This window comes from Physeter macrocephalus, chromosome 11 (genome assembly GCF_002837175.3).
Source record: "Physeter macrocephalus isolate SW-GA chromosome 11, ASM283717v5, whole genome shotgun sequence".
Lineage (NCBI taxonomy): Eukaryota > Metazoa > Chordata > Mammalia > Artiodactyla > Physeteridae > Physeter > Physeter macrocephalus.
In genome coordinates, this window is record NC_041224.1 from 49968182 (window position 1) to 49987238 (window position 19057).

Sequence of the window (19057 nt, forward strand, 5' to 3'; positions counted from 1 at the left end):
TATCTCCTAAGGATTAAATTCTATGTATATACATAAGCCCAGTACGTAGCACCCAAGAAGTGATCAATAATTCCTCATTCACTTGCTTCCTCCTCAGTTTCTGATGTGTATCTGATATTTATTTGTAGCAAAATGTGAATCGTTAAATTATTAATTGATTGTCTAATGGTATTTAAAACTTTTTATTTGTAAATTTAGGTTTTCTCACATTGAAACATGGTGTATTTTCATACATTAATCTCTTTCCAAATAGTAGAAAAGCACATTTTACTAATTAAAGGCACAAAATTCTAAAGAAAAGTTATGAACATGGTTTGGAAACTCATGTACGTATTTATTTAATGCCATTTCATATCTTTAAGAAGGCTTTTGGAAACTTATTTAGAAAGCTGAAAAGTCCTTGAATACCAAGTGATTTAACAGGAATTTTTTAATGAGTTAAGTGTAAATGAATCAAAAACACATGAATTCTATTTCCTGTAAATAACACATGGTTTTGAAAACTGAAAATGTACTTGAAAAGGTATCCTGTGCACAATTAAATTAAAACTCTTATAAGATAATGTTCCCCCAAATGAGGCAAGCCCCATTAAGATACTACAGTATTATCACTTGAAGTTCTCTCTGTCCAGAAAGAAAGTATTGACCATAGCATATCTTACATGTTTGATTTTGTTGAAATAAAATTACTTTAGGTTGGTGTCCAAGGCTACATCTGATGAGACTAATTTCCAATTTCAAAATGGGTGGAATTAATCCTTTTCTTCTGGTACAAGAGAGAGAGCAGTTGTTTTCATCTGCATGATTTGTTTGTATGGGAGCAACTCTAGGATCTCGGACATGAGAAGAGCGGGGGTGGGAGTGAGTGAAGGAGTGTTGGCGGAATGTGGCACCACAATTTCCCAAGTACAATAAGTTATGTTGTCAGAAAGGCAGGAAGACTAATCAGCTAAAGTTTCATCAGAATAGTAAAACCTTTCACTAACAATACCAAGTAATAAAAGCGTCTCCAAATATTTCAGTTACATTGCGCCTATAACTTCTTGTCTCTATCTCCTTTTCTAAGAAGGAGATAGCTACCACATTTGAGATCCAGATGAGGCAATCATAACTTTTACATTACTGTTCTTCTGGTTGAAATCATCCAATTCCTTCTTTTGGTTTTCAGAAAAGTTTCGACTCATTTGAAGTAGTGGACATTGTCTTTATTATAAGTTTGAGTCTTCCTCTCCGCTAAGATGGTGAAGCTGACTACATTTGGTTGGTTACAGAATGAAAAAAAAAAAAGCAGATAAAATTGCTTTAGAATAAAGCATATGTTTGTAAATGCAGTTAAATGGACACTAATATATGACCAAATGGACACTGATTAAAAGGACCAGAAGCACTGGCAGAAGGATAGACAATGGAATAGAATTCAGAGTTCAGAGATAAACCCTCACATTTACAGTCAATTGATTTTCAACAAGTGTGCCAAGATAGTTCAATGAGGAAGGAAGACTTTTCAAAAAATGATGCTGGGACAACTAGATATCTACATGCAAAAAAATAGAGTTGGACCCCTACCTTATACCATGTACAAAATTTAACTCAAAACAGATCAAAGACATAAATGGATCAAAGATCAGCTTGAATGAATCAAAGCTCAACTGCACCTGGTCACCCAAGAACTCTGATGGAGATGTACAATAAGATTCATGTTGTTTTCATGCCTGCTAACACAATATCCATTCTTCAGCCCATGGATCAAGGAGTAATTTCAACTTTTGAGTCTTATTCTTTAAGAAATACATTTTGTAAGGCTATTGCTTCCACATAGTGATCCTCTGGTGCATCTGGGCAAAGTAAATTGAAAACCTTCTGGAAAGGATTCACCATTCTAGATGCCATTAAGAACATTCGTGATTCATGGGAAAAGGTTTAAATATCAAAATACACAGGAGTTTGGAAGAAGTTGATTCCAACCCTCTTGGATGACTTTGAGTGGTTCAAGACTTCAGTGGAGGAAGTAACTACAGATGTCATAGAAACAGCAAGAGAACTAGAATTAGAAGTGGAGCCTGAAGATGTGACTGAATTGCTGCGATCTTATGAGAAAACTTGAATGGATGAGCAGTTGCTTCTTATGGATGAGCAAAGCAAGTGGTTTCTTAGGATGGAAACTACTCCTGATGAAGAAGCTGTGAAGAGTGTTGAAATGACAAGATAAGATTTAGAATTTACATAAACTCAGTTAATAAAGCAGTGGCAGGGTTTGAAAGAGCTGACCCCAATTTTGAAAGAAGTTCTACTGTGGGTAAATGCTATCAAATAGCACTACATGCAAGAGAGGAACTGTTCATGAGAAGATGAGTCAACTGACACAACAAACTTCATTGTTGACTTATTCTAAGAAATTGCCACTGCCACCCCAGCCTTCAGCAACACCACCAGCCTGATCAGTGAGCAGCCATCAACGCTGACATAAGACTGTCTGCCAACAAAGAGATTACAACTTGCTAAAGGTTCAGATGATTGTTAGCATTTTTTAGCAATAAACTATTTTTTAATTAAGGTTTGTACATTGTTTTTTTAGATGTAATACTATTGCACACTTATAGTATACTGTAAAGATAATTTTTTTATTGAAGTATAGTTGATTTACAATCTTGTGTTAGTTTCTGGTGTAAAGCAAAGTGATTCAGTTATAAATATTTATACATATTCTTTTTCATATTGCTTTCCATTATGGTTTATTACAAGGTATTGAATATAGTTCCCTGTGCTATAGAGTAGAACCTTGTGGTTTATCTATCTTATATATAGTAGTTTGTATCTGCTAATCCCAAATTCCTAATTTATCCCTCTTTTATATGCACTAGGAAACCAAAAAATTTCGTGTGACTTGCCTTATTGCAATATTTTCTTTATTGCAGTGGTCTGGAACCAAACCCACAATATCTCCAAGGTATGCCTGTATATTCATACAATGCAGTATTATTTGGCAATAAAAAGAAATGAAGTATTGATACATGCTACAACATGGACGAACCTTGAAAAGAAATAGAAATGATTAGCGATATTTACCCTTAAAATATTTCTAGATACACCTAAACTGCTATCGTGTGTGTTGCTTCAGGTTAAAGGGATGAAAGGAGAAGTGTAGGTGGTCTGTAAAGTTCTGACTATAACTGTCTTTTCTCTTTTTTGTATTTCTTTTTGTATTTATCAGTGTACTGTTTAGAATACAAAACTAATTTTAACATTACTTATGTAATATGTTAATTCATCTGACATATACTTTGCCTAGCATATGCCAGGCACTGTCTTTGGTGCTGGAGATACAGAATTGAACAGGACAAATCCACTGTTGCCAGCTTACATACTAGTGAGGGGAACAGAGTAGGGTTGGCAGGAAGGAAGTCCTCTTCAAATAAGTGATATTTGAACAGAGACCTAAATAACATAAAAGTCTGGAGGAAGAGAACATAAGGTAGAGGGTGGAGATATAAAGGCCCTGAGTTGGGAGGAAGTTTAGTATATTAGAGCAACTTGAGAATGCAAGTTGTTAAAACAGATTGCTGGCTCCACACAGAGTGTCTGATTCAGTAAGCCAGGGATGGGGCCCAAGAATTGGCATTTCTAGCAAGTTCCCAGGTGATGCTCGTCTTCTCATTGCAGTGGCTTCTCTTGTTGCGGAGCACAGGCTCAAGGCGCACGAGCTTCAGTAGTTGTGGCATGAGGGCTTAAGAGGGCAGGCTCAGTAGCTGTGGCGCATGGGCCTATTTGCTCCACGGCACGTGGGATCTTCCCCAACCAGGGATCGAACCTGTGTCCCCTGCATTGGTAGGCAGATTCTTAACCACTGTGCCACCAAGGAGGTCCCAGGAAATATTTTTCTTTAAGCAATAAGCCATGGTATTGTTCTGTCTCTTAGTTACAGTAGCCTAGTCTTACCCTAACAGCAGGAGAAGTTAGAGTGGAAGCAAGGGAAAGACTTAAGAGACTATTGTAATAGCCCAGTCAAGAGATGATGGTGGCTTGAATCAGGGTATAAGTCAGTTGGGGCTGTTTGCTGTCACACCCATTCCTCTCCCTTCCTTTCCTCTGCTGGCTGGTCTCTGCTTTCTGCACTTTCCAGACTCCCTGTCAACTGGCTTCTGGCTGGCTTTAGGCACTGTTTGGAGATGGGAGGGGAGGAACAGGGGAAGCCAGGTCATTTCTTTCTTTCCCTCTCTCTCTGTCTCTCTCTTTCTCTCGATCTCTCTATCTCTGCCACAGGCAGCATTTCTAGTAGGGATGGAATGGCTCCAGTTCCTGCCATATGGTATCACCATGGATCCAGCTTCTTCTGGGTGACCATGACCTCTTCTCCTTTTGTCCTGCCAGCCTAGAAACGGCAGCAGCTTCCTACAGTAGTTAATCTCTGGGTTGCCCCACCATCCTCTTTGGGTTATCACTTCTTACATCACTTGTGTAACCAGTTCCCTGAATTAAATCCCCTCTCTTTCAAATGATTTTCTGTGTGGGTGACCCTGGCCTGACACAGGGGGAAGTGGTGGATTAGTGAGAAGTGTTGGAATCAGGGCATATTTTGAGGTAGAAATGACAGGATTGATGAGGGATTGGATTTGGGGTATGAGAGAAGAGTTTAAAAATCAAAACAGAACATTTCCGTGCAACCACCTCACTAAATTGCTTCTCAGTCTCAGAAAAAGTACACCATCATATATCCAATCTCAAAACAAAAATCTAGGCCTCAGATTCATTGGATTCTTCCCCCGAGTCATCATAAAGTTTTATTCCAGCTTTTGTGACATGTGGGGACTTGCCTGGAATTATAGGGTATATACCTCATCATACCTAATAAAAAAACTTAGACTGGGAATGGAGCCAAATTCAGGCATCACCGCTAATTTCAGAAATTCCAATGAAATTTGCTAATACTGTGGTTTGAGAAAGAAACCAGATTCTGTATCTAGATTAGACAGCCTGTCCTCTGGACCACTGCCAAGACAGTTTCAGGGAGTGTAGGGAAGTACAACAACCCAGGTTTTGCTACATCTGTTGGGAAGCCATAGCATTTTTAGATAGGCTGAAACATGGGAGCTAAAGCATACTGGAGAGATCCTAGGAAAGTGGAAAGTGATCACCAGTTACAAGGGCTGAGACTCAGAAAGCTTCTATTTCCTTTTATTTGAGACTACTGAGGATAAAGACAATCTCTGGGAAGGACAAAGACTTGTCTATTAGCTGTGTGACCTAGGATAATGTTAACCTCTCTGAGCTTCAGTTTGCTAATCTATCAAAAACAGGGAAACCATTACCTACCTTGAAAGATTGTTGTATTAAATCATACGATAGGCCTTAGAACATGGCACATAGCGTGTGTTCATATTCCTTCTCTTCTCTTCCCTTCTACCTCTCCCATGTGGGTAGCACTGTAGTGTAGATTAACTATAATTATCTGTAACTTAGCTTACTCTCAGTTAATAACTGTTGATCTTCAATAAGTGGTGCTGCGAAAAACTGGACAGCCACATGCAAAAGAATGAATCTGGACCATTATCTTACACCATACACAAAAATTAACTCAAGCAGATTAAAGACTTGAATATAAGACCTGAAAACATAAGACTTCTAGAAAAGAGCAGAAATCTCCTTGACATTGATCTTGGCAGGATTTTTGGGTTTGACAGAAAAGCAAAGGCAAAAAAACCCCAAAAAGAACAAAAAAAACACACAAAAATCAGCAAGTGGGACTATATCAAACTAAAAAGCTTCTGCACAGCAAAGGAAACCACCAACAAAATGAAAAGGCAACCAATGAAATGGGAGAAAATATTTGCACAGTATATGTCTGACATGGGGTTAATATCTAAAATATATAAGAACTCATACAATTCTATAGCAGAAAAACAAACAATCTGATTAAAAAATGGGCCGAAGATCTGAATAGATGTTTTCCCAAAGAAGATATATGGATGGCACAGGTACATGAAAAGATGCTCAACATCACTAATTGTCAGGGAAATTCAAGTGAGATATCACGGTAATATCATCTCACACTTGTTAGAATGACTATGATCAAAAAGATGAGAAATAACAAGTGTTGGAGAGGGTATAGAGAAAAGGGAACCCTTGTGCACTGTTGGTGGGAATGTAAATTGGTGCAGCCACTATGAAAAATAGTATGGAGGTTCCTCAAAAAATTAAAAGTAGAAGTACCATATGATCCAGCAATTCCACTTCTGGGTATTTATCTGAAGAAAATTAAAATACTGATTTGAAAAGATCTAAGCATCCCCATGTTCATTGCAGCATTATTTACAATAGCAAGACATGTAAACAACCTAAGTATACATCAACAGGTGAATGGATTAAAAAAATGTGGTATGTATACACATTTGGAATACTTGTCAGCCATAAAAAAAGAAAGAAATCCTGCCATTTGCAACAATATGGATGGACCTTGAGGGCCTTATGCTAAGTGAAGTTAAGTCAGACAGAGAACAACAAATACTAAATGATCTCACTTATATGTGGACTCTAAAATGAAAACCAAAACCAAAAAAACAAAAATATGAGCTCATGGATACAGAGAACAGATTGGTGGTTGCCTGAGGTGGGGGGTGGGTGGGAGGTGGGAGAAATGGGGGAAGGGGGAAGGTACAAATTTCCAGTTATAAAATGAATAAGTTATGGGAATGTAATGTACTGCATTATGATTACAGTTAATAGCACCGTATTGCATTTTTGAAGGTAGTGAGGAGAGTGGATCTTGAAAGTTCTCATCACAAGAAAAAAATTTCATAACTATGTTATGATGACAGATATTAACTGGACTTATTGTGGTGATCATTTTGCATTATATACAAGTATCAAATCATTATGTTATACATCTGAAATTGACACAATATTTTATCAGTTATAAAAAATTTAAGTAAACAATTCAGTGATCTTTAGTGTATTCAACAGAGCAGTGCAGCCATCACCACAATAAATTTTAGAACATTTTCATTGCCCCAAAAAGAAACCTTGTATCCTTTAGCAGTCACTCCCATCCTGCTCCCCACTGTTCAGCCTTAGGTAAACATTAATCTACCTTCTATCTCTATGAATTTGCAGATTCTAAAATTCCATATAAATGGAAGCATACAATATGTGGTCACTTGTGACTGGCTTCTTTCACTTAGCATAAGACTTTCAAGGTTCTTCCAAGTTGTAGTATGTATGTACTTCATTTCTTTTTATTGCCAAATGACATTCCATTGTGTGGCTATTCCACATTTTATTATCCATTCCATCAGCTGATGGACATTTGGGTTTTTTCCATTTTTTGGCTATTATCATTTCTCTTTTTCTTGAAATTAGTACTACAATGGAATGACTAAAGGACAGGCAAGAAGAAAAAAAGTATTGAATCCTGGAAAATTTCTCAATTAGGTGAATGATGACTGAATAAAGGAGTTCTCAGAACACAACATTCATATGGACATGATTCTTATTAACTGATCATTTCCAAAACCATCACTATTAATTAAATGCCTTTCAAAATATCTTCTTATGGCAAGTATTTGTGTTTAAGTGCTTCTGTTTATGGGACAAGAAATTGAAATGGCTGTCTTGGCAGCATAACCACAGTTGTATAAGCCAAGGGATTAAGAGTACTTTTGAGAAGAAGTAACAATGTGTTCTCCATGGCTATGGAAATGATGGTAAATTTATACATAATGTATGGATGATCATATTATACTCTTATGAGAATGTCAATCAAAACAGCATTTCTGTCAGGAGATAGTTTCCAATTCACAAAATGTATATTTTTTACATTAGAATCCTTGCTGTCCACATTTCCCTGTCAACATATTTTTTAAAATCCATTTCTAAAAATGAAAGGATTGATAATTCTGACATTGAGCAACAACCCTCTATGCCAGCCAGCCTGGTACAGGAAAGTTTAAATCTAATCCTAACATCACTCTGTATATAACATAAGTGCAGTTGATATTGCAAAATCCTAAGGTGGTACTCTTTTTAATTACACTTAAACTAGCTGGTATGGCCAGTACTGCTTCAGAGGATATAAAAAGAATAGCAGCTAAGCTTGCATGGAGCAGAGGTATGTTCTAGAAAGAACAAAAAAGTCAACGGACTCAGTGTGGAATGCCAGGCTTAAAAATTCCATAAAATCAGGAAGGAAAGCAAGAGTTTACTTATAGGCATTTAGAAAGATTTTGCCTTCTCACCAGGAAGTGCTCACATACTAAACTTTAGGTTTGTTTGCCTACAGGTATGTTTATATAATTTTAACTATTAATAAAATATGAGTAACAACTTGCATTCTTTTTACATAAGGCCAGCTAGATCAAATTGTTAAGTGGGCAATGTTTATCTTGGGTGTTCCTTAATTTCCATTTCCTCTGTTTCCTTTCCCAGTGTTCCTTCCTCGAGAAACAATATTTTTAAAAATGTGATTTACACAAAGATGTTAATGACAACTTACTTATTTCCAAAGAAATATAGGCATTTAAAAGGAGGCCACAGTAACACAAAGGAATAAATTATTACTGATGAAATTTCCCTGTGCATATAGATCAGAGGTATATTTCAGGGCCTTCCTGAATCCACATTTTTTTCCCCCAGTAAAGCAGGCCCTGCAATAGACCCATAGACATAAAAAATTGACTTGCAGCACTGCATAATGAGTATGTTTAGCTGAAGGAAGGGGAGTTCTTAGATCACAATCTCAATATCAGTCAAGAACAACTGTTTTCCTTTGAATCTGAAACTTATGAGAATGATTAGGTGATAGAAAAGACATTAATGGTTCTGATCATAGAATCAGAAGACATAAAGATGTTGCATGCAACATACACAGGTAGAAATTAACAACTTCAGACCTCCTTCTGTGAGTGGCGCTTCTGGTTCTGCCTTTTCATCATAATGCTCTCAATTGCAACTGTCAGCTGGGTTTCCTTGGTTCAAATATCCATAATAATACCTGAAAGGGTTCTCTAACTTGGAGGTTCACAAAAATAATAAAGCATTTATTTGAGAATGACTTATCCTAAACTATGGAAGAAGAATTAGATACAGATTTTCAGTTTGAACATAGTGGAATAAAATTGGCATTTCCTCCTTCCCCTCTAGGAAATCACACTAAAGAAGAATGAGAAAGAGAAATACAAGCTAGGATGCATGTGAAATCCTAAGCCACAAATAGATAGAAGGGCTGCCAAAAGCAGTGAAGATCAAACAGGATGTGGGAGGAAGCAGAAGGGGATGCCTGTGAATGCAAATCCCTGAGAGAGTGGGCGCTGCCCCAAGATGAGGAGCATGCCCAAGATAAAGAACTAAAATCCTCATGCGTCCTAACTGGGACAAGCCGTGTGGAATAGTGACAGGAGTTTGATTCTGAGAAGCAGGGCTAACAGGACTGAACAAGGACTCATATGATAAGCCATATTTTAAAAAACAGCCTGTTGTTGAGGCAGAGGATTAGAAAAAGATTCTGAATGCTATGAGTCTTACAAAACTGCCTATTTCTGTTGGTCAGGGAGAGGTTAACAGTTAAATGGACTCTCACACTTAACTGAGGGCTCTAGGGAGAATGCTGCTAGCCTTGGACACAGCTTTAGCATCCCTAACATATGAATCATTTGGAAATAGCTGGTCAAGGAGAAGCCCACTTAACCAACATGAGAAATCAAAAATAAACCATCCAGGATCTATATAAAAGTATTACAAGAAAAGAGAAGAAAAAGAATAAGAAGAAATGCAGATGAACACTGATCAAAGCAGTATATTCATGAAACAGATGAAAAATTTGACCAGGTGTTTGCCACGGATTTAAACAGTTAATGGAGCAATTTATCTATAAAACAAGAACCCAAATATACATACAATATATTTAAGAACCTTAAAAAGGAAGGGAAAGAAAATCAATTATGCCAAAAGCTGGTTCTTTGAAAATATCAATAAAATTGATAATCCCCTAGCCAGGCTAAGAAAAAGGGAGAGGACACAAAACTAATTCAGAAATAAAAGAGGGGACATCACGACAGATCCCATGGACATTAAGGGATAATAAAGGAAGAATTTGAATAACTCTATGCCCACAAATTTGATAACCCAAATGAAATGGACCAATTTCTTGAAAGACAAAATCTGCAAACATTCATACAAGAAGAAATAGATGATCTGAATTGGCCTATATTTATTAAAGAAATTGAATGAATAATTAATAACCTTCCAAATCAGAAAGCACCAGGCCCAGACAGGTTAACTCGTGAAATATATCAAACATTTAAGTAAGATATTATGCCAATTCTCTACAATCTCTCAGAAGATAGAAGCAGAGGGAATACTTCCTAACTCATTCTATGAGTCCAGCATTACCCTAATCAAAACCAGTCACAGACGTTGCAAGAAAAGAAAACTATAAACCAATATCTCTTATGAATACAGAGCAAAAATCTTCAACAAAATATTAGCAAATAAATCCTAATATCTATAAAAAGTATTATACACCATGACCAAGTGGGATTTATCCCAGGTATGCAAGGCAGGTACAGCTTTTGAAAGTTAATTAATATAACATCATATGAACAGGCTAAAAAAGAAAAAGCACAGGATCATATCAATAGATACAGAAAAAGCATCTGACAAAATCAAAGAAGAACTCAGGAAGAGAAGAATAGAGAGGAAGGAAACTGCCTCAATATGACAAAGAATAACTACCAAAAAACCTACAGCTAACATACTTAATGGTAAGAAACTAGAAGTTTTCCTGCTAAGATCAGGAACAAGGATGTCCCCTCTTACCACCTATTTTCAACACCATACTTGAAGTCCTAGTTAAGGCAGTAAGACAAGAAAAAAAAAGTATTCAGATTGGAAAGGAAGAAATAAAATTGTCTTTGTTTGCAAGTGACGTGATTGTCTATGCAGAAAATTCAAAAGAATCAATAAAAAACTTCTGGAACTAAGGAACAATTACAAAAAGGTTGTAGGATACAAGATTAATATACAAAAGTCAATTGCTTTCCTATATACTAGCAATGAATAAGTGGAATTTGAAATTAAAAACACAGTACCATTTACATTAGCACTCCAAAAAAACAAAATACTGAAGTACAAATCTAATAAAATAGGTATAAGATCTATCTGAGGCAAACTATGAAAAGCTAATAGAGAAATAGTCCAAGTTCAATACTGAGGAAGACTCAATACTGTCAAGATATCAGTTCTTCCCAACTTCATCTATGATCCAATGAAATCCCAATCAAAATCCCAGAAAGTTATTTTTTGGATATAGAAAAACTGATACTAATGTTTATACGGAGAGACAAAAGACTCAGAATAGTCAACACAATATTGAAGGAGAAGAACAAAGTTGGAAAGCTGTAACTACCAGATTTCAAGTATTACTATAAGGCTACAGTAATCAAGACAGTGTGGTAATGGTGAAAGAATCAACAAATAGATGAATGGAACAGAAAGAGAGCCCAGAAGTAAACACACATAAATATAGTCAACTGGGGGAGTTCCCTGATGGCCTAGTGGTTAGGATTCTGGGCTTTCACTGCTCTGGCCCAGCTTCAATCCCTGGTCAGGGAACCGAGATTCCACAAGCTGTGTGGCCATAAAACAAAAACACAACAAAATATAGTCAACTGATATTTGACAAAAGGAACAAAGACAATACAATGGAGAAAAATAGTCTTTTCAACAAACAGTGTTGGGATAACTGAACATCCACATGCAAAACCATGAATCTAGACAAAAAGTTACCAAACATTAATTCAAAATGAATCATATACCTAGATGTAAAATGCAAAACTATGAAATGTATGTAAAAGTAGAAGATAATACAGGAGCAAACCTAGTTGACTTTGGGCAGGATGATAGCTTTTTAGATATAACACCAAAGGCACAATCTATGAAAGAAATAATTGATAAGCTGAATTTCATTAAAATTTAAAACTGCTCTGTGAAAGACAACATCAAGAGAGTGAGAAGACAAGCCACAGACTGAGAGAAAAATATTTGCAAAAGACATATATGATAAAGGACTGTTATACAAAATATACAGAGGACTCTTAAAACTCAACAATAAGAAGATAACCTGACTTTAAAATGTGCCAAAGACCTTAACAGACACATCACCAAAGAAGATATACAGATGACAAATAAGCATATGAAAAGATTCTCCACATCATGTGTCATCAGGGAATGGAAATTAAAACGACAATAAGATACCACTACAAACCTATTAGAATGGTCAAAATCCAGAATACTGACAATACCAGGTGTTAGCAAGGATGTGGAGCAACATTTATTGCTGATGGGAAAACAAAATGGTACAACTACTTTGGAAGACAGTTTGGCAGTTTCTTATAAAGCTAAATATACTCTTACCATACAATCCAGCAATTATGTTCCGTGGCATTTACCCAAATGCGGTGAAAACGTATATCCATACAAAATCCTGCACAAGGATGTTTATAACAGCTTTATTAATAATTGCTAGAACTTGGAAGCAACCAAGATGTATCTCAGTAGGTGAATGTTGAAATAAACTGTAGTACATCCAGAAAATGGAATATTATTCAGCGCTATTAAGAAATGAGCTATTAAGCCATAAAAGGATACGGACTTCCCTGGTGGCACAGTGGTTAAGAATCTGCCTGCCAGTGCAGGGGACAGGGGTTTGAGCCCTGGTCCGGGAAGATCCCACATGCCGCGGAACAACTAAGCCGGTGTGCCACAACTACTGAGCCTTCGCTCTACAGCCTGCAAGCCACAACTACTGAGCCCCTGTGCCACAACTACTGAAGCCCACACACATAGAGCCCGTACTCTGCAATAAGAGAAGCCATTGCAATGAGAAGCCCGCGCACCGCAACAAAGAGTAGCCCCCGCTCGCCGCAACTAGAGAAAGCCCACGTGCAGCAATGAAGACCCAATGCAGCCAATAAATAAATAAGGACATGGAGGAAACTTAAATGCATATTATTAAGTGAAAGAAGCCAACTGAAAGACTACATATTGTATAATTCCAAGTATATGACATTCTGGAAAATGGAGACAGTAAAAAATCTGTGATTGTCAGGGGTTGGGGCAAGGAGAGGATGAATAAGCAGAGCATAGAAGTTTTTAGGACAGTGAAAATACTCTGTATGATACCATAATGATGGATACATGTTATTTTACAGTTGTCCAAACCCATAGAATGTACAACAACAAGAATGAACCCAAATGTAAACGAGTGACTACGATGTGTCAGTGTAGGTTCATCAATTGTAACAAATGCACCACTGGTGGGGGATGTTGATAATGGGGGAGGCTATGCATGTGTGGACGCAGGGAGTGTATGGTAAATCTCTGTACCTCCTTTTTAACTTTGCTATGAACTGAAAACTGCTCTAAAAAAGAAAAAGTCTTAAAAAAAGAAAGGAAGAGATTCTGACATATGCTACAACATGGATGAACCTTGAAGATAGTATGCTAAGCAAAATAAGGCAGTCACAGAAAGACAAATATTGCATAATTCCACTTATGTGAGGTACCTAGAGTAGTCAAATTCATAGAGATGGAAGGTAGAATGGTGGTTGTCAGGGGCTGGGGGAGGGGGTTAGGAATGAGGAGTTAGTACTTAATGAGTACAGAGTTTCAGTTGTGGAAGACAAAAATGTTCTGGAGATGGATGGTGTAGATGGTGCACAACAATATGAATGTACATAATCCCACAAAACCATTCACTTAAAAGTAGTTAAAATGGTAAATATTATGTATATTTTACCACATTATTATTATTTTTTTTAATTAACAAAGAGCAAAAGGCAGAGATACAAGATTCAGGAGGACAGAGACAACAAAATGAATGAAACACGAGTTGGAAGATCTCTAGGGGGAATAGTGGCTTTAAAAATATCAGAAATGGAATAAAAATTGGAAGTAGACCAGGAGAGACCAGATACTGATGAGAATGCAAAAAGGAACATAGAGATTAGATAGAGAGAGCAAACAAAATGAATGAAAATAAATACAATTTAAAATGATTAGAGATACAATGATATCTAGAGAAGACAGGCAAGTGAGATACAACATGCACTTACCTAATATCCCTATATAATGGATCAGAACAAATATTTGAAATATTATTGAAGAAATGTTCATTTTGAAGGGGTATGTCAGGTCTCAGAAAAAAAAACTGACACATTATCATCAACACAGGCATATACTGATACAATTGCTGAACTGTGAAGATAAAGAAATAATCCTTTGGCCAACCAGGCAGAAATAATGAGTCATCTACAAAGGGTAAAAACAAAACAGGCTGACATCAGACTTCTCCACAACAATATTCAATTCCACAAGACTGGAGAAATGCCTCTAAAATTATCAAGGAAAGAAATCATGACCCAAGAAATTTATATCATCCAAGTTGTTATCCAAATATAAAGGCAACAAATAATATTTACTATTCATTAATGCTGTGGAAATGTTGGGAAAGTATTTGCAATTCATATCACAAATTGCTGTTTTTTAATCTATAAAGAATCTTACTTTTTAAACAACTATAAACACAAGAACTATATGCTAACAATTTTAAAGACTTAGACCACATGGAAAGTTTCTTGAAAAATATATGTGTACCATATGAGATGTGACTGAAGAAGAAATTAAAGTTTGAATAGTCCTGCAAATATTAAATATATTGAAGCAGTTGTTTAAAATCTTCCCACAAAGATGAGATTATATAATATTAGATAAAATTAGAAAGATATATTTTTCTGGCAATCAGGAGAAAGGTCAGGGCTAACACATGTCAGTATGTTACTAGAGAACATGTAAAATAGAAAAATAACTATGAAAATAATTGTAAAAGCATTAAAACAAATCATGAGGTATATATTAACAAAAGCTATTGCTGTTCTGAAAGGCTCAGTTGGCAATTTGCCCAGCCTGGGCTGCTTGCATGCGGATGTGTTAAAGAGCTGTCCTTTGGGGCAGAGGCTGCTCCATCAGACCAATCATAAACCACTCCTTCACAATTCTGCCAGGAAGGAGGACCCCTTAGTAAGTAGCACTATGAAAATGAATGAATTATGATATAGAAAATAAGGAAATAGAGTGGAAAGGAGATGTTTGCAAAGTTTCGGGGGTGTGAAAGTACTATTCCCAAAGATTTCTAGATATTTTTGGTTTATGAGAAAGGTAAAGGTATCCCATTTTTCTATTTCGAGTATGTATTACATTTATTTTCAAAGCTCATCCCCATCTTTATTTTCAGTAGGGCTCAATCATTTATTAGGCATCATTTTTAGGATACAGGATGAAGTTTAGTGGCTGAACTAGGTACACAAACAAAGGGGGCTCAAGCCTCTTCCTACATGTAAATATCTCTTCGTCCAGTAGCACCATTGCAAAAAGTAACCTCATTGAACCACTTGAACAAATTTCAAAAGGAACTTCAACCACTCACCTGGACACAAGCTGGAGGCTCATTTGTCCAAACTGCATGTTCCCCAGCTAAATATATTCTCTCATTATGGACAGCAACTCCAGATTCATTTTGCCCTAAAGTAAAGAGACTTGAATAAAAAGAGAAAAAAAAAAAAACCCTATAGATAAATCAACAGATAAATGGGCAAAGAATTTGAACAGTTTACATAAAAGGAAATATAAATGGCTCTAAAACTTATAAGAAAAGATGTTTAATCTCATAATGAGAAAGGCAAAATAAAATTAAACTGAAACATCGTGGTTAACCCCACAAATTGGAAAAGATCACAAAGCTTGGTAACACTGTATTAATGAGAGTGTGTTAAAGAGGCATTTTCATATACTGCTGATAGGAACATAAATTAGTACAACCTCTATGTAGGGTAATTTAGCAATATTTATCAAAATTACAAACACATATACTCTTAGAATCAATAATTCTACCTCTAGGAATTTATCCTATAGATTACTTACATATGTACAAAAAACTTACAACTCATTACATCAATGTAGAGTTGATTAAATAAATTATGATGCATCCATTCAATGGAATACTATGCTGCTGAATAAAGATGGGTAAAATTATTATTGATACAGAATTAATTCCAAGATATAGTTTAGTGAAAATAATAAGCTTCAGAGTATATGGAAAATTATCATTTGCATAAAAACTGTGTGTACATTTGCACATATATGCATTGAAGCATATATAAGATATTGGTAATATTAGTTACCTCTGAGGAGGGGAACTAAGTTACTGGATAAGAGTTAAATAGAACTTATTATAGTCTACTCTTGTACTTTTGGAATTTTAAAACATGAATTCACTAACTAGAAAGAAAAAGAGAGGGTATAAGCAATGTGTGTTTCTATTGTTTACAACTATTATCTTTTCTGGGGAATTTGTGAATACTCTTAGCCAGGAGTAGCTAAGGGAAGTGTCCTGGGCCACTCTCTCCTTTTACTAACCCAGTTCTTCTGAGTCTCTCCCTATCTAAATTCCCATGATAGCCTGAGTCAGAGAGAGTTTCTGTGCAGCAAGGCTTTTAAGATTTCAAATCTTTTGCTTAGTCACACGCAAATGCTCAAAAATTCATACTTTACACAGAAGTCTTCATAAAGTTCTAACTATATCTGCTTTTTAATTGCGTTGAACTTGAGGTTTCTTTCTATTTGTTTCAGTCCTCCAAGTTAGGAATACTTCCCTTCTCTGGGATAAGCCATATTTTAATTTTTTTATAGCAATGAGACAAAAATTCAGGACTCTAAAAAAACAGAAACTGCTTATTAATACGACTTTTTATTTTCTATCAAATCCAGTGTCCAAACAATAATTATATTTAGACATATACTTTTCAGCTTTTTGCTGAAAGGTGGAAAACTTCAATTGTCCAAGCACTCTAGGCTCTGAGTTTCTGTGGCTTGCTTATGACTGAAAGTAGACTGTAGAGGGGGTATCAAAACCTACAGGTAATCCCTGTAGGATACTTCTAGGCTATTGCTCTAGCAAATTGGAGGGATATCCTGACCCCTTACATTTTAAAATATGTAATCTTTCATGAGGTAGAGATTGTAGCCTTCTAATGAAATTTACTTAAAATCTCCTGATGCCCTGTTAAGCCTCCACCAATGGCAAAGTCTCATTAGACCTGCCCATGCTAAAGCCTATTTGATATTAAAACAAAAGAAAAGGTCTCTGCCTAAGTAGATTAGGGAGACAAAATCAAGCAGTCCAGACTTCTAAACAAGGGGACTTTAAACATGGAATTTGCATATATTATTCATTCTCTCTCCATGCAAACAAGCAGATATTGCTCAGTGAACTCTGGCCTATGCTTAAAAACAACGGTTTTTAATATCCCTCTTTCCATGGCTGCCACCAGAAAAATTCCTGGCTCCATTGAGGATTTTCAGAGTAAAACCCGCTCAACACTCTCCTTTCTCTAAAATGCCACTTGGAACTTTGTAAGTGGAATGGTTTCTTTGCCTCTATATGGCAAGTTTCCACTCAGTACAATCCATATCTGCTTCTCTGTTTGGCATTTTCCCTCTCATCTTACCTTCTGGTTAAAAGAGTAACTTCCAGGTCAAATTTAATTTAATAAAGTATTAAACACTGTAAAGAAGTCATGGAATCACTTGTTGCCAATGGGAAGGGGGTTGGGGGGAGGAATGGACTGGGAGTGTGGGATTAGCAGATGAAAACTATTATATATAGGATGGATAAAAACAAGGTCCTATTGTATAGCACAGGGAATGATATGCAATATCCTGTGATTAAACCATATTGGAAAAGAATATTAAACAATAAAAAAGAATCGGGGCTTCCCTGGTGGCTCAGTGGTTAAGAATCCGCCTGCCAATGCAGGGGACACAGGTTCGAGCCCTGGTCCTGGAAGATCCCACATGCCGCGGAGCAACTAAGCCCATGAGCCACAACTACTGAGCCCACACGCCTAGAGCCTGTGCTCCGCAACAAGAGAAGCCACCAGAATGAGAAGCCCGCGCACCACAACAAAGAGTAGCCCCCGCTTGCCACAACTAGAGAAAGCCCGCACGCAGCAACAAAGACCAAACACAGCCAAAAAAATAAAATAAATTAAAATTGAAAAAAAAGAATGTCTAGATGTGTATAATTGTGTCACTTTGCTGTACAGCAGAGATTGCACAACATTGTAAATCAACTCTACTTCAATTTAAAAATATACAAATTTTTTAAAAAGTAAAGAAGTCATGGGATCTAAGTTGTACCCTGTGTAACACTATTAAGCACCCTCTATTCCACTTGGCTATAGCTACCTTGAGTTTTGTGATTAAAATGTTCTAAGTGTCCTCATGTTCTATAATGTGGTCATCTGCTCTTTGAGTCATATCATTTTCCACCTTGATTTAGTGCCTTTGTCCCTCCATGTCCATGTCTGCATTTTGTTTATGAGTGGGTGGTGCTCCTCTCATCCCTGGATGAACACTTAGGAGGGTCTCATTACCATTCTGACCACTCTAAGGTACTACAATGAATAGTGTCATTTTAAACATAAATGTGGTCTCGATTCAGAAATTAGAATATACTTATTCAGAAATAATCACAACTCTTAACTTCACTTAATGTCCATACCTGCTTTTCTTAAGCTGGAAAAAGAAGTATTTTAATAGCCTTTTCAGATAATTGTGGATATTCTTTGATACTATGCCAAAACTTGATAATTAATAGTTTCTTTTTTTTAACATCTTTATTGGAGTATAATTGCTTTACAATGGTGTGTTAGTTTCTGCTTTATAACAAAGTGAATCAGTTATACATATACACATGTTCCCATATCTCTTCCCTCTTGCGTCTCCCTCCCTCCCACCCTCCCTATCCTACCCCTCTAGGTGGTCACAAAGCACTGAGCTAATCTCCCTGTGCTATGCGGCTGCTTCCCACTAGCTATCTATTCTACATTTGATAGTGTATATATGTCCATGCCACTCTGTCACTTTGTCACAGCCTACCCTTCCCCCTCCCCACATCCTCAAGTCCATTCTCTAGTAGGTCTGCACCTCCATTCCCGGCTTACCCCTAGGT

The 19057-nt window shown here is 36.5% G+C and overlaps 2 long non-coding RNA genes across 4 annotated transcripts in view; one reads left to right on the forward strand and one right to left on the reverse strand.

The window, feature by feature from the left end:
• Window positions 1-19057, forward strand: part of LOC114487228 (uncharacterized) — a 58624-nt gene that overhangs the window by 21250 nt on the left and 18317 nt on the right. Inside the window, exon 4 of one of the 3 annotated variants that reach the window (XR_003682154.2) lies at window positions 9133-10135. The exons of the other annotated variants lie outside the window; for them this stretch is intronic. This is a non-coding gene — a long non-coding RNA (uncharacterized lncRNA). Of the gene's footprint in view, window positions 1-9132; window positions 10136-19057 lie in introns of those variants that run through there. 3 annotated transcript variants of the gene reach the window in all.
• The window catches only part of LOC114487229 (uncharacterized), a 35324-nt gene continuing 17461 nt past the window's right edge, over window positions 1195-19057 (reverse strand). The window contains exons 2-3 of the long non-coding RNA XR_003682155.2: window positions 15473-15581; window positions 1195-1251 (exon numbers count right to left, since the gene is read on the reverse strand). This is a non-coding gene — a long non-coding RNA (uncharacterized lncRNA). The remainder of the gene's footprint in view (window positions 1252-15472; window positions 15582-19057) is intronic.